Here is a 17,219-nt window from a genome sequence, read left to right on the forward strand (position 1 = left end):
TCGAAGTATGTATTCATCTTGTGATCTTGGTGGATATTGAGCCTTGTTTTTCACTTATTGTGGCATGTTTTCTCCTTTTTCATGCAAATAAAGTCGTGAGAAATGATTAAACATTGTTCTTCTTAGGAGCTTAGTAGAAACCAAGTCTGGTTGTGCATATTGGTCAAGGAATGTATAATAGTTTAAGAAAATAGCTTTATGCATTCATTGTGTTTCCTTTTTATTCTTGAAATTAAAAAGAAATGATGAAAATATTTGTACTTTAGGAAACCCTAATCCCAATGATTTTCGACTTGGGATGATGGCTATCCATGACCTTTGCAGACGTAGAAACAAACGTTAGTAGAAGACCCCTGCATATGGACACTTTGGTCGTGATGATCCTGATTTCACATGGGAAATCGCTAAGCCATTGAAGTGGGAGAAAACTTAGCTCTGCATATTTTTTTATTAGTAATTGTTAGAATGAAACAAAAGATAAACAAAATTTACTATTATGACTAGGGGTTTTGGCTTATGGTCTATGTCTTTATTTCTATAAGAGAAGTATGCAAAAATAAGAATGAAATGGTTGGAAAGGAAAATATAGAGGAAGGAGAGGATATTTTGCTTATTATAATTTTTTCCTCTTAAAACTCCTTTTTAACTAATATGGGAATTTTGTTCCATTTGTTTGAAGTTTTTTCTTTAGATATTTGTTTTCTTTTGATTACTTCAAATGGAAGACAAATAATGGGTTATTTATGAAGAGAGCAGAGCAACAAATATTCACCTACTATGTGTGGTGATGGAGATGCTGAATTAATTGGATGTCTTCATCAAAGACTCGTTGTGTTTAATTGCTTTTCTATATGATATCTTTGTATTTAAGGATATGGAGCTTTTGATACTTGAGACTAGGCTTCACACCTATCTAGTTTTTATTTTGGTGTTCAGTCTACGTTGAGAATGCACGCACCATCAAGGCTCTCATACCATGAGTTTGTTTTGGGGCTAGCTATCAAGGGAGGTCGAAGCTACGATTGTCTTTTGTTCTATCAATATGGCTAGTCTTCATTCCTTTCATGACTTTCAAGATGTGGAGGTTGGCATTTATTAGAAACATTTTTGAAGCCAAGTGGGTCTTTTTTCATCGAGTCACACCCACTTTACTCTTCACTGACTGTGTTCGTGTATTTTTATTATCATCTGACATTGTGTTCATCTTTCTTGGTGCTACATTATTACAAGAATGCAAGGTCCTGATTTCTAGTTGTTGTAAAGGGAGGAGATTGATAAATAAATAATTGTATGTGTTGTAATATAGAACTGTTTCCATTACTTTCCTCTCATCTAATGAATTATTGTTTGTTTGAAACATTATTTGAACCTTAGGTGTTTTATTATTATAGTAAGTTGGTTTTGCATGTGTTTGTTGTGAACTATATAATTTAAGAAAAAGGTGTACTAGAAAGAGATGTTGTATTGCCAATAGTGTGATTGATATGTATGTCAAATGTGGCTTGACCCATGTAGCACATATATTGCTTGATCAGGTTTGCATATTGAAAGAGTCATATATTAATCTCTTCCTCGTTAAAAAATGTTGTGATGTGAGAAATTATTGAGCATTTGAAGGAACTTCTTGTAATGATGGAGTATTCATGATGATTGTTGATGAAATTTTATAATGTTTAAATAGAGAATAGCTATCAAACCAAATAATGTGCTATTGAGTCTTTATTAGTAAAAGAATATTCATGATTTATGTGCAAATAAACATGAGCCACTACACTCACATATACATAACACATACATACATACATGCATACATACCATACATCTAAGATATACAACACATGCAATACAATACATACATAAATAAACATGGAATACAATACAATACATACATACATATGAACACACACACACACACACACACACACACACACACACACACAACCTATATATAAAATATATACAACATATGCAATACAATATGATACATTTCTATGTAAGGGCATTTAAAATGAGTTGTTGTCAAAATATATATTGGCAAGTCTAAGGGTTATTTTTATTAACCATTTTTTTATAGAAGGGTATCTAAAATAGTAAAAAATATATGTATAAGGGGTTTATAAAAGATGTCGTGAATGCACGTGATACAACCTCTATATTGTTGAGAACTCGACGTTCCTTATGTCCGACGCTCGGCCACAACCGAGATTCTTTTCATACACAGAAAAACAGGTAATGAAACGCGACACAAAAGGGAGAAATGGTACACAGGAGGTTTACGTGGAAAACCCCAAAATAGGGAAAAAACCACGGCAGCCCACAGGCTGCAAACTGTCACTATGTAGGAATATACAACAGTGAGTTCACTGAGGCAACGACCTCGTGCTCTCAGATCTTCGCCACAGGCGGCGGTTACAACAGAGGCAACGACCTCGTCTCTCTCTCTCTCTCTCTTTGTACAGTTACGCGCTCTCACTTCTTCTTGCACCAACAAGGAAGAATAACAACAACAAAAACGACACACTAAAAGTTTGCCCTAATTCATATTTATACTAATATGACTTTTTGGCTATTTACAAATGTAGCCTCGATGGGCTCTCAGAAACATATTTACGAATATGTCTCTTCCTCCGGTTCATACCGGGCCTGCACCATCCGGCTCTCCGTAGTCGGGTACTCCCCATCCGGTTCATACCGTTTGTTCGTCGGCATTGTTCTTCTCCCTTCCCATCCGGAGGGACCTGTCTCCCAACATATATATATAGTGGAGTCCCCGGGGGGAAAAATTGCTGAGGAAAATATGATACCGGAGATGAAGAACGTGCAACTCAAGAAGTGAAAATATAATACCGGAGATGAAAAATGTGCAACTCAAGAAGTGTATTGATTGGTTGGTCGACAAACAAAACCAAACCCCCTTCCAATTGAATTCCCCAATGAGGAAGAAAATGTTGTTGGAACTCGTGCATACAGATGTATGCTACGTGGATACAAAGTCGCATGTTGGTCCACAGTATTTCGTGACCTTCATAGAAGACTGTAGCCGGAAGTTGTGGGCTTTTGTGCTGAAGACGAAGGATCAAGTGTTATCCATCTTCAAAGAGTTCCAAGCGAGGGCCGAGAGGGAAACCGACCTACAACTAAAGGCAGTCCGAGCGGACAATGGCGGAGATTACCGCGGACCATTCGAAGAATATTGCCGAGCGCAAGGAATATGGCTCATGTATACTGTGCCGAAGATGCCAGAGCATAACGGGATAGCCGAGAGGATGAACCGGAACGTAATGGAGAGGGTCCAAAGTATGCTTGCACATGCAAAGTTACCGAAGATGTTCTGGGCTGAGGCGCTGATGACGATAACATATCTGATAAACTGATCACCCTCAGTACCATTGGATGGTGATATTCCACAATGGGTGTGGAGCGGCAAAGACGTTTCGTACCGACATTTGAGGGTGTTTGGCTGTCTTGCCTATGTGCATGTTGCAAAGGACCATATGGGGAAGTTGGACCCGAAATCTCGGCCATGTATATTTCTCGGCTACGGCAACGACAAATTGGGCTATCGGCTATGGGACTTAGCCGAGAAGAAGGTGATTAGGAGCGGAGACATCATCTTCATGGAAGAGAAGAAGATTGTCGATTGGGAGATTCAAAATAAGTCTCCAACTACTGAATTGAACCGAGTTAATGCTGGACTAAATCGAGTAGAAGTTGATTCAATCGAAATGGAATCCAAGCTAGTTGGCGTATCTAATACTCGGCAAAATCAAGAACTGACTGAAGAACAAGGGGAACCGGGTGAACGAGAGACCGAATTTGACTCGGCTGAGAAACGTAATTTGACCTTGCCGAATGGAGGCCGAAGATATCCCCTAAGAGAGAGAAGGCCCCCGCGAAGATTTCCTGAAAAGAAGCACGTACTATTAACCGATGAGGGGGAGCCGAAAAGCTTTGAAGAAGCTAAACGAGATACCCACAATTGAGAGTGGTTAAGTGACATGCAAGAGGAGATGAATTCCTTGCATGAGAACCACACATATGAATTGACCAAGTTGCCGAAGGAGAGAAGGGCACTCTGGAATAAGTGGCTTCCAACAGAAGAAAGGTGTCGATTTCGACGAGATATTTTCCCTAGTAGTGAAGATGACGTCAATCCGAACAATGTTGAGCATAGCGGCCAACATGGATCTCGAAGTCGAGCAACTGGACGTCAAGTCTACCTTCCTCCATGGCGATTTGGAGGAAGAGATATACATGCACTATTTGGAAGGATATGTGGAGAAAGGTAAAGACAACCTCGTATGCCAATTGAGGAAGAGCTTATATGGGCTAAAGCAAGCACCTCAGCAATGGTACCGAAAATTTGAATCCTTCATTACCGACAACGGGTACCACAAAACACAAGCCGATCCCTACGTGTTTGTGAAGAAGTTTGATGGAGGAAATTTCCTCATACTCCTGCTGTACGTGGACGACACACTAATTGTTGAACGAGACCCGAGGAAAATCAGAAGCTTGAAGAAGGCCTTCAGAATGTCATTCTCGATGAAAGATATGGGTCCGGCAAAACAAAACTTGGGTATGCACATTGTTTGGGATTGAACAAAGAAATTATTATGGTTTTCACAAGAGAAGTACGTGACAAACGTGCTCCAAAGATTCAATACAACCACAATGTGCACTCTCAATTGCAACATTCATTGGTAAAGTTCTTCAACATCGAGAGTTTCTACTCACTTTCACACATATCACATGAATGTAATATTTTAGCTCTCATAGGTCATATTTGACCTCCGAAGACGATAATATAATCTCTCTCTCTCTCTCTCCCTCTCTCTTTATGTTTGTCTATCTGTCAGTCTCTCTTTCTCTCTCTCTCTCCCTCTCTCTCTATGTTTGTCTATCAGTCAGTCTCTCTCTCTCTCTTCTTTGGTCTGTTCTTTGTAATGCTGCTGCCAACGACTCTTTCTACTGCCTACCGTCATCACCGTCTGTAGCCGCCGTTGTAGCCGTTGATGTTGCCATCGCCGTCGTCTGTCGTCGCCACTGATGTCGTCGTCATCTGTAGTCGTCGCTGCCATCGTCTGATGTCATTGTTGTCATCGTCGTCGTTTTCCGCCATGGTTGTTTGGTTTGTATTCTTTGCCGCTATTGTCGTTATCGACCACCGCTATCACCTACACTTCTGACGACGTCGCCGGTTGATAAACGAGAGAGTATAAATGTGCTTCTACACTTGTACCTAGCGCGCAAGGCACCGATGCTCGGCTAAGTTTTTTGTCATTTTTGTCTTTTCTTTCTTTTATCTTTTAAATTACAACATGACTTCTAGACGAAACCATAATGAAACACACGAAGAAATTATAAATAAGGAAGAAATTTTAGATGTCTTAACTATTTAGTTAAAATAGAAAAATGGGCGAAAGAGATTAAAGCTGAAAAACAAAAAGATACGGAAGAAAAAGAAGTGCTTATTGCTGAAATAATGAAACTTAAAGTAGACAACACGAACCTTCAAATACAAGCTAAGGACCTTGAGACATCTAGGGATGATGGTGAAATATCTTCCCTACAGGGTATTAAGGAGGAGATAAAAAAGGTTAAGGAAGAGGTTAAAAGCGATATGGAATTAGCAAAAATTGGGTGAGTTGATGTACTAAACGTAATATTAAAATGGAACTAAAGAATGAAAATATTGTAAACACTGTTAGGAAACAGGTCCCTCCGGATGGGCCTCGGCCGAAACCGGATGTGTTGTACCCGGCAAGCGCCGGATGACAAGTACCCGGCTACGGAAGACCCGGTGAGAACCGGATGAGGAGTACCCGGCTACGGAAGACCCGGTGTGAACCGGATGAGGAGTACCCGGTGTCGCGAAAATACGATGAGGACACGCGAACTTGAGGCAGGACCTCGGGGCCTCCGACTAGAGGATAATCACATTCGTGCGTTTATATTTTTAACAATTAACGGAAAGAGTAAATTTAATAATTTTCATTAACAAAGGGAAAAGAAATTACAATTTGTCCCAAGATTGAGACTTAGATGTTTTAGGTTTACTAAGATTAATAGAAAAGAAAAATTAGGGGTTTTGAGAGATATGGCTTCCGTAGGGAAAATTAGGATTAGGTTATATGAGTATTATGGCTTCCGTAGGGAAGATTAGGGTTTTTGAGTGTTATGGCTTCCGTAGGGAAGATTAGGGTTTTTGAGTGTTATGACTTCCGTAGGGAAGATTAGGGTTTATGAGAGATATGGCTTCCCTAAGATAAGGGAGTTGAGAAGGAAAAGAAAAATATGGAGAGAGTCTGAGTGTAGGAAACCAAATGGAATATATATGGAGTTCTCCCTTGATCATAGCCTTTCCACTTTTTGTTGCATGGCCTCTACTTTTAGTTGCTTAGCTTTTTCTTTTAGTTGCATCTATTTTTAGTTGCTTAGCTTTTTCTTTTAGTTGCATCTATTTTTAGTTGCATGGCTTTTTCGTTTAGTTGCATGTGACCGTGCACATGACCTTTACTTTTTGCATGCACTCCAACTTTAGTTGCTTGTGTCCACATGGCCTTTACTTTAATTCTCTTCACTTTACTTTAGTTTGTTGCATGATCCCATCTTCCGTCCGCCCGCGTCCAACCTCGTCTGGTAGCCAGTTCCGCCCGAGTGCCGAATCCCTCGCCGACCGGTTCCATTTTGCTTGCCGGTTGTAGTTCCGGTTTTGCTTGCCGGCCAATTCTGGTTCCGATTTTGGTTGCCAGTTCCGGTTCTAGTTTTGCTTACTGGCCGGTTTCTTGTTTGCATACCGGCCGGTTTCCGGTTCCGGTTTGCTTGCCGGCTTGTTTCCGGTTTGCATACCGGCCGGTTTCCGGATTTGTTTACCGGACCCGTTTTCCGGATTTGCTTACCGGCCAGTTTCTGGATTTGTTTACCGGACTCGTTTTCCGAATTTGCTTACCAGCCGGTTTCCGGATTTGTTTACCGGACGATTTCCAGTTTTAGGGTATTTGGCCACCATCATCCATCAAGACAAACTGGCCAAAGTGCTCTTAGCACAAATGAAAATTGAGGGAGCTCAAGGTGCTTATATAGCCAGGGCCTTAACTTCCCTATATATGTGGGATAGTTCTAATTTCCCTATCTTCTCAAACTTTATTTTCACATAACTTGATATGTATTTCTCCATTTTGTATATAGTAGAAAACGTTTTGAAGCTCTTGAGTATATAATCTTTCTATAGTAAGCTACTAATCTAATCTATAATAATTATTTCATTATTTTTTTACATAGTGTGTGAAGATTCACACGACATTCGCCCCCACTAAACCTGCACATCCACCGGTATGTGCCAATTGTGATGAGGCTCCATTTTTGTTTACTTTAATTTTTCGTTGATGTACCACAATCGCCATTGCCATCCGATCCACCATATTCTTCGTTTACTCTTTGCATTTCCATAACCGGTTGTCATGGCTCTCTTTGCTCCTATTGAGCATAATGCTTTATGCCTCGTGCATGTGTCACCTTCATTTCGACCATCTCCTTGGTCATTTAACTTTCTTTTATCATTCTTTCTTGTTCCATGCATGTCTTTCAAAGGCCTTATCGAAGTACTATTGTTGAGTACTCTTAGCGATTCATTATTTAGCGTCATGCTCTCCTCTAGGTGCTTAAGTGACCACACCACATGTTTCCCACTTTGTCCACTTTCTTGGTATACTCTTGTGTTGGAATTGACCATGACTTCTACGCTACTATTATCCTTGTTAGATTTTGTGATTACATCTTTCGTATCCGCTTGGCCCACTTGGCCCACACTTTTGATTTTTGAGGTTTGCATGGTCTCTTTGTCACACACATTTGCTTTTGTCTTCATGCTTTGCTTGACCTCTTTGTCGTACACATGGACTTTCGTCATTTTGCTTTGCTTTACTTCCTCGTTGCACACATTGGCTTTAACCCTTGCTTCCTCGCTGCCATCGTCCTTCGCTTGGGTCTTACATCGATTAATGCCCAAGTCTCTCAAACAAGTGTGGAGGAATTTTGTAGTTTGGCATTGCCTTTGTCGTGCTACTCTTTGCCACTTCCATCTTATGGTTGTTCATGTTGGAGTTGATCTTTGTTTTCTCACCGCCACCTTCCGTCTCTTGGTCTTACATCGGTTAATGCCCAAGTCTCAAGAACCTTTGTGGGGAGAGTCTCTTCATCATCATCGTCTACCCTCTTTGGCTTGACGTCTCTTTCTTCTTTGCATGTGTTAGCCTCGGCCTTCACTTCCTCGCCGCCACCTTCTGTCTCTTGGGTCTCATGTTTGCTTTCCGACGCATCTGCCCAAGTCTCTAGAACAAGTGTGGAAAAAGTCTTGACACGGCCATCCGCCATTGACTGGTCTTTAGCCACCTCTGACTCAATGTCGTTTCTCGTGGCTACCTCCTCAATCATGTTGACGTTACACTTTTCATCTCCCTTGATCATGTAAGCTTTGCTCATGCTAGCACCTTCATCACTTGATGTTTCAGACACAATGTGTGTTCCAAAACATTTGCCCTTACTTGAAGTGGCATTCGCCACCCTCGATTCATTTGTTTCATTCTTCGCCATTGTTTCTTTGCAAGACGAGAAGGCTTCTTGTTCCACATCTTCTCCCATGGTTACATTGTGGTACCGAACTTGGGCCTTTGCATCAACCGTAACATTAATCCGCATTTTTTGGGAGGCCTCTTCTTCCTCGCTCATCATTTGCTTCAATTTTTGCTCCTTTTAAAGCTTCTCTTCAGCCTCAACTTGCGCCTTTAAGTTCTCGAATGCCTCTTCCATCAAGACTTCTATGTCGAGTATTGTTGAATCTTCCCTCTTCGAGTATTGTTGAATCTTCCCTCTTCGCTCATCATTTGCACCATCATCATCCTCAAATCAGATTCCAATGGTATTCCTTTCCTTCTGATCGATTGACTTCACAAACATTAGGACTTTTTCCACCCCCACCAATCTTTGATCCCGCTCCGAGAGTTGTGCAAAGCGACACTCGAACTCAACGAAAGCATGCATGACACTTTGGTGGGTCTTTAATGATGACACCCATTGATTGAACTCGTATAGTTTGCATCTCTTCGGCTCTTTGTATCTATATGCCTCCATGAGATATCCTCCTACCGCCTTGATTCACGTCGGGTTCACCAAAGATGTCGCGAAAATATGATGAGGACACACGAACTTGAGGCAGGACCCCGGGGCCTCCGACCAAAGGATAATCACATTCGTGCGTTTATATTTTTAACAATTAACGGAAAGAGTAAATTTAATAATTTTCATTAACAAAGGAAAAAGAAATTACAATTTGTCCCAAGATTGAGATTTAGATGTTTTCGGTTTACTAAGATTAATAGAAAAGAAAAATTAGGGGTTTTGAGAGATATTGCTTCCGTAGGGAAAATTAGGATTAGGTTATATGAGTATTATGGCTTCCGTAGGGAAGATTAGGGTTTTTGAGTGTTATGGCTTTCGTAGGGAAGATTAGGGATTTTGAGTGTTATGACTTCCGTAGGGAAGATTAGGGTTTATGAGAGATATGGCTTCCCTAAGATAAGGGAGTTGAGAAGGAAAAGAAAAATAAGATAATATGGAGAGAGTCCGAGTGTAGGAAACCAAATGGAATATATATGGAGTTCTCCCTTGATCATAGTCTTTCTACTTTTTGTTGCATGGCCTCTACTTTTAGTTGCTTAGCTTTTTCTTTTAGTTTCATCTATTTTTAGTTGCATGGCTTTTTCGTTTAGTTGCATGTGACCGTCCACATGACCTTTACTTTTTGAATGCACTCCAACTTTAGTTGCTTGTGTCCACATGGCCTTTACTTTAATTCTCTTCACTTTACTTTAGTTTGTTGCATGATCCCATCTTCCGTCCATCCGCGTCCAACCTCGTCCGGTAGCCGATTCCGCCCGATCGTCGAATCCCTCGTCGGCCGGTTCCATTTTGCTTGCCGGTTGCGGTTCTGGTTTTGCTTGTCGGACGGTTGCGGTTCTGGTTTTGCTTATCGGCCGATTCCGGTTCTGGTTTTGCTTACCGGCCGGTTTCTGGTTTGCTTGCCGGTTCTGGTTCCGATTTTGCTTACCGGCCTGTTTCCGGTTTGCATATCGGCCGGTTTCCGGATTTGCTTACCGGACCCGTTTTCTGGATTTGCTTACCGGCCAGTTTCCGGATTTGTTTACCGGACCCGTTTTCTAGATTTGCTTATCGGCCGGTTTCCGAATTTGATTACCGACCAGTTTCCGGTTTTAGGGAATTTGGCCACCATCATCCATCAAGACAAACTGGCCAAAGTGCTCTTAGCGCAAATGAAAATTGAGGTAGCTCAAGGTGCTTATATAGCCAGGGCCTTAACTTTCCTATATATGTGGGATAGTTCTAATTTCCCTATCTTCTCAAACTTTATTTTCACATCACTTGATATGTATTTCTCCATTTTGTATATAGTAGAAAACGTTTTGCAGCTCTTGAGTATATCATCTTTCTATAGTAAGCTACTAATCAAATCTATAATAATTATTTCATTATTTTTTTACATAGTGTGTGAAGATTCACACGACACCGGCAAGTGCCGGAGGAGGAAGGCCCGGTGAGAAGTGCTCACTGGATGATGGGACATATTTGTAAATATGTTTCTGAGAGTCCATCAGGGCTATATTTGTAAATTGCCGAAAAGTCATATTGGTATAAATATGACTTAGAGCAAATAGAGAACATAGTAGTTGTTGTCATTCTTGTTGGTCTAAGAAGAGAGCGCGCGTAACAGTGTACAGAGAGAGAGAGAGAAATGACGGGAACTCAACGCTCCTTATGCGCTACGCTCGGCCGCAACCGAGCTTAGAATGATACACAGAAAAAACGGGAACAAATGTACGCGACACAAAGGAGAGAAAAGGTACACAGAATGTTTACGTGGAAAACCCAAAGAGGGAAAAACCACGGCAGCCCACAGGCTGCAAACTATCACTATGTTGGAATGTACAAAACAGTGAGTTCACGGAGGCAACGACCTCGTCTCACGATCTTCGCCACAGGCGGCGGTTACAACAGAGGCAACAACCTCTTTCTTTTTCTCTCTCTCTGTACACTGTTACGTGTTCTCTCTTCTTCTTGCACCAACAAGAAAATGACAACCACTCACTCCACATATTTGCCCTAAGTCATATTTATACTAATATGACTTTTTGGCTATTTACAAATATAGCCACGATGGGCTCTCAGAAACATATTTACGAATATGTCTCTTCCTCCGGTTCTCACCGGGTATGCGTCATCCGGCTCTCCGTAGCCGGGTGTTCCTCATCCGGTTCACACCGGGTCTGCACCATCCGGCTCTCCGTAGCCGGGTACTCCTCATCCGGTTCACACCGGGTCTGCACCATCTGGCTCTCCGTAGCCGGGTACTCCTCATCCGGTTGACACCGGGTCTGCACCATCCTGCTCTCCGTAGCCGGGTACTCCTCATCCGGTTCACACCGGGTCTGCACCATCCGGCTCTCCGTAGCCGGGTACTTATCTTCTTGTTTCAGCCTCAGCGTAGATTGTTCGTCGGCACTGTTCTTCTCCCTTCCCATCCGGAGGAACCTGTCTCCTAACAAACTCCCCCTTCACTCCGGCATGGGGTGTCTTATTAGTCCGATCCGCTTCCGGCATGCATCCAGCTTGTCGGGTATGAGAACTTTGGTTAGCATATCTGACCCGTTCTCAGCCGTATGGATCTTCGTCAGCGCGAACTCCTAGTCATCTACTCTTTCCCGGATCCAGTGATATCTTCGCTGGATATGCTTCGACCGAGAATGGTAGGCCGCATTCTTTGCAAGGTGGATGGCACTTTGACTGTCACAATAGAGTCGGTATTCCTCTTGCCGGATACCGAGCTCTCCGATGAAGTCCTTCATCCATAATATTTCGTTGCCGGCTTCCACAGCCGCCATGTACTCCGCCTCTGTGGTTGACAATGCAACCGTCTTCTGCAGCCTCGACTGCCACGAAATAGCTCCCCCTACATAAGTCATTACATACCCGGATGTAGACCGACTAGTATCCACATCAGCCGACATGTCCGAGTCGGTGAAACCGTCAAGTTGAGGTCTTCCGAAGCCGAATCGGAGACACATCTTCGAAGTTCCCTTCAAATACCAGAGTATCCATTTGACCGCGTTCCAGTGCTCCTTGCTGGGATTGCTCATAAACTGGCTCACCACTCCGACTGCGTATCCTATATCCGGTCGGGTACACACCATTGCGTACATCAAGCTCCCGACGGCAGAAGCATATGGGATCTTCATCATATCCGCCTTCTCTGCTTTCGTCTTCGGGCTTTGCTTGCCCGATAGCTTGCAGTTTGCCGGAAGTGTCGATCCGACCGGTTTCGCATCTGACATGTTGAACCGGTGAAGCACCTTTGTCACGTACTTCTCCTGTGATAGCCATAATTGCTTCTTTGACTGGTTCCGGATGATGTGCATCCCCAACATCTGTCTTGCCGGACCCAAGTCTTTCATTGAGAAGGTCCGGTTGAGAGCCTTCTTCAGCATCCGTATTTTGACTTGGTCCCGTCCGACGATCAACATGTCATCCACGTACAGAAGGAGTATTAGGAAGTCGCCTCCTTCGAACTTCTTCACAAACATAGTGATCGGCTTGTGTCTTGTGGTACCCTTGATCGGTCATGAAGGAGTCGAACTTCTGGTACCATTGCCAGGGGGCCTGCTTCAACCCGTAGAGACTCTTCTTCAACCGGCATACCAGGTGCTCCATCCCTTTCTCCACAAATCCCTCCGGTTGTTGCATGTAGATCTCCTCTTCGAGGTCGCCGTGAAGGAATGCCGTCTTCACGTCCAGCTGCTCTACCTCAAGGTCCATGCTTGCCGCTATACTCAGCACCATCCGGATGGAGGTCATCTTTACTACCGGGGCAAATATCTCGTCGAAGTCCACACCCTTCTTCTACTGGAACCCCTTCACCACGATCCTGGCTTTGTATCTCGGGGGGTTGCCGGCATCTCCCGGTTTCAACTTGTACACCCACTTGTTTCGGAGTGCCCGCTTTCCTTTCGGCAACTCCACCAATTCGTACGTATGGTTCTCATGAAGGGAATCCATCTCGTCCTGCATGGCACTTAACCATTTTTGGTTGTGGGTGTCATCCTCCGCTTCTATGAAGCTTTCGGGCTCCCCCTCATCGGTCAGCAGAACATGCTCTGCATCTGGAAATCTCCGGGGGGCCCTTCTCTCTCTGAGAGGATATCTCCGTCTTTGGGCTTCGGTAGCCGGCTCCTCCATCTGCTCTTCATCCGAATCTGATTCGGGGTCTTGGCCGGTTCCGGTCTCAGCTTCCTCACCGTAACCGGCTGGTTCCTCGAGTGCTAACTGGTCTCTTGCCGGTTGGGTCTACTCATCGTTGAGTCTATCCTTACCGGTCGACTCGGAGTTCATTATCTTCTTCTCCGACTCCCAGTCGGCGAGCGTCTTGTCCTCCATGAAGATAATATCTCGACTCCGGAATACCTTCTTGTCGATCGGGTCCCACACTCGGTAGCCGAACTCATCATCACCGTAACTGAGGAATATGCATGGCCGGGTCTTTGGATCTAACTATCCTCTCCGGTCCTGAGCTACATGCACGTACGCGAGACACCCGAACACCTTCAGATGTCGGTAGGATAATTCCTTACCGGTCCACACTCTCTGTGGCGTGTCTCCGTCCAAGGGTACTGAGGGTGATCTATTTATCACATATGTCGCCGTCGACAATGCCTCAGCCCAAAACTTTTTGGGTAGCTTTGCATGCGCTAGCATACTCCGGACCCTCTCAATTATGGTCCGGTTCATCCTGTCGGCCAGTCTGTTTAGTTCCGGCGTCTTCGGCATGGTAAATTCGAGCCGGATTCCCTTCGAGCGACAGTACTCCTCGAACTGCCCCCGGTATTCTCCTCCGTTATCTGCTCGAACCGCCTTCAGCTTCCGACCGGTTTCTCTTTCCACTCTCGCGTGGAGCTCTTTGAAGATGGATAACACCTGATCCTTCGTCTTCAACGGTGTGGCCCACAACTTCCGGCTGTGGTCATCTATGAATGTCACGAAGTACTGCACTCCGGCATGTGACTTTGTGTCTACTTGACACACATCCGTATGCACCAACTCCAGTGGTGCATTATGTCTCATCGGTGGCCTTGGTCGGAAGGAGGTCCGGTTCTGCTTACCGGCTAGACAATTAGTGCACTTCTCTAAGTGCACGTTCTTCACTAGAATGAGGTTGTCGTCTGCAAGCCTTTTCATCCCCTTCTCGCTCATATGACACAGCCTCTTGTGCCACAGCTCACCGGCAGTGTCGGATGCCACGTTCAGTTCTTCCGGGCATAGCCAGGCATTCATCAGGTACAGTGTGTTTACCTTCTGGGCCCGAGCCACAATCAGGCTCCCTTTGCTGAACTTCATGACGCCGTTCCGGATGCTACCCGTGTAGCCCTCATCATCTAGCCGACCGACTAATATCAGGTTCAGACGAACCTCCGGGACGTGTCGGACATCCTTCAGCAGCAACTTGCATCCGGTTGGTGTTGACAGCCACACGTCTCCTATGCCGACAATTCGGCATGTACCTTCGTTCCCCATCCGGACACAACCGTGATCATCGGCTGAGTAGGATGAGAAGCATTTCCGGTCCGGGGTAAGGTGGAACGATGCTCCGGAGTCTACCACCCAGGTCATCTCGTCGCCGGCAAGGTTTATCTCACACTGCTCGGTGATGAGCATCAACTCTTCTTCACTTGCCGCGATTGCCATCGTTCCCTTCCGGTCCGGCCCCCTCCGGTCTTTACCGTTCCGGTCCGGGGTTTGCTTCGAATCGGTACCGTTGGTTTCCTTGTCTTTATGGAAATGCCGACAGTTCTTTTGGAAGTGTCCCGGCTTGCCGCAATAGAAGCAAGCGGGCCTCCCGCTTGACTTTGACCGTGTCCCTGACTTCTCCCGGTTCTGGGGACTACGGTTTCTCTGTCTTCCGCGTTCCGATTCGGCAAGGAGTGCTTTGGAGTCGGAGCTCGTATCTTTGTCTTTCCGACGTGCCTCCTCATCTAGCAAGCTCGACTTTACTCTTGCTAGGGATAACCGTTTTCCTTCCGGTCCGGCGTTGCCCAAAGTGACAACCAACGTCTCCCAACTATCCGGGAGGGAACCGAGCAGGAGTAGCGCTAGTACCTCATCGGCAAGAGGTACTTCCAATGACTTTGCCTGGTGTATCAGCCCCTGTAAGGCATTCATATGCTCCGCCATGCTGGAGCCATCTTGGTACCGGAGTCTTACTAGGTTCCGGAATACTGAAACCTGGTTAACAACATTTTTCTTTTGAAACATTATGCCGATCTTCTCCCAGAGCTTATGAGGCTTGCTCTCTTCATTGAAGTTGTTGTACAGGCTCATGTCGATGACGCACCGAATGTATGCCGTTATCTTCATGTGCATCACCTCCCATATCGCGGCGTCGATTTTGTCCGGTCTCTTGTCCCCGAACTGAACCGACAGCCAGAGGTCTTTAACCACGAGCATGTCCCTCATCTTCGACTTCCATACCGAATAGTTGGAGCCGGTGAGCTTGAACATGCCGCCAAACGATTCATCCATATTTCTGTGTTGTTTCGCTCTGATACCACTTGACGGGAACTCAACGCTCCTTATGCGCTATGCTCGGCCGCAACCGGGCTTAGAATGATACACAGAAAAAACGGGAACAAATGTATGCGACACAAAGGAGAGAAAAGGTACACAAAATGTTTACGTGGAAAACCCAAAGAGGGAAAAACCACGGCAGCCCACAGGCTGCAAACTATCACTATGTTGGAATGTACAAAACAGTGAGTTCACGGAGGCAACGACCTCGTACTCACGATCTTCGCCACAGGCGGCGGTTACAACAGAGGCAGCGACCTCTTTCTTTCTCTCTCTCTCTGTACACTGTTACATGTTCTCTCTTCTTCTTGCACCAACAAGAAAATGACAACCACTCACTCCACATATTTGCCCTAAGTCATATTTATACTAATATGACTTTTCAGCTATTTACAAATATAGCCACGATGGGCTCTCAGAAACATATTTACGAATATGTCTCTTCCTCCGGTTCTCACCGGGTCTGCGTCATTCGGCTCTCCGTAGCCGGGTGTTCCTCATTCGGTTCACACCGGGTCTGCACCATCCGGCTCTCCGTAGCCGGGTACTCCTCATCCGGTTCACACCGGGTCTGCACCATCCGGCTCTCCGTAGCCGGGTACTTCTCTTCCTGTTTCGGCCTCGGCCTAGATTGTTCGTCGGCACTGTTCTTCTCCCTTCCCATCCGGAGGGACCTGTCTCCCAACAAGAAAGAGGTCGTTGCCTATGTTGTAACCGCCGCCTGTGGCGAAAATAGAAAGCTCAAGGTTGTTTCCTCGGTGGTTTACTGTTGTACATTGTAATGTAGTGATAGTTTGCAGCCTGTGGGGTGCCGTGGTTTTTCCCTAGTTTGGGTTTTCCAAGTAAACATCTTGTGTACTCTTCTCCTTTGTGTCGTGCATTCATTTCCCATTTTCTGTATTTGATCCTAGACTCGGTTGTGGCCGAGCGTTGTGCTTAGGGAGCGTGCAGGTTCCTGTCAAAGTGGTATCAAAGCGAAGTGACATAGAAAATGGACGATTCGTTGGGAGGCATGTTCAAGCTCACCGGCTCCAACTATTTGGTGTGGAAGTTGAAGATGAGGGACATGCTCGTGGTTAAAGATCTTTGGTTGCCGGTTCAATTCAGGGACAAGAGACCGGACAAAATCGATATGTCCACGATATGGGAGGTGATGCACATGAAGACAACAACGTACATACGGTGCTTGATCGACATGAGCCTATACAACAACTTCAATGAAGAGAGCAAGGCTCATGAGCTCTGGGAGAAGATCGGCATTATGTTAATCAGGTTTCGGTATTCCGGAAGCTAGTAAGACTCCGGTACCAAGATGGCTCCAGCATGGTGGAGCACATGAATGCCTTCCAGGGGCTGATCCACCAGGCAACATCATTGGAAGTACCTCTCGCCGATGAGGTACTAGTGCTACTCCTACTCGGTTCCCTCCTGGATAGCTGGGAGACGTTGGTTGACACTTTGGGCAACACCGGGCCGGAAGGGAAACGGTTATCCCTAGCACGAGTGAAGTCGAGCTTGCTAGATGAGGA

This window comes from Azolla caroliniana, unplaced genomic scaffold (assembly GCF_043228905.1).
Source record: "Azolla caroliniana isolate FFs.n. ecotype wild unplaced genomic scaffold, voAzoCaro1.0.p SCAF_8, whole genome shotgun sequence".
Lineage (NCBI taxonomy): Eukaryota > Viridiplantae > Streptophyta > Polypodiopsida > Salviniales > Salviniaceae > Azolla > Azolla caroliniana.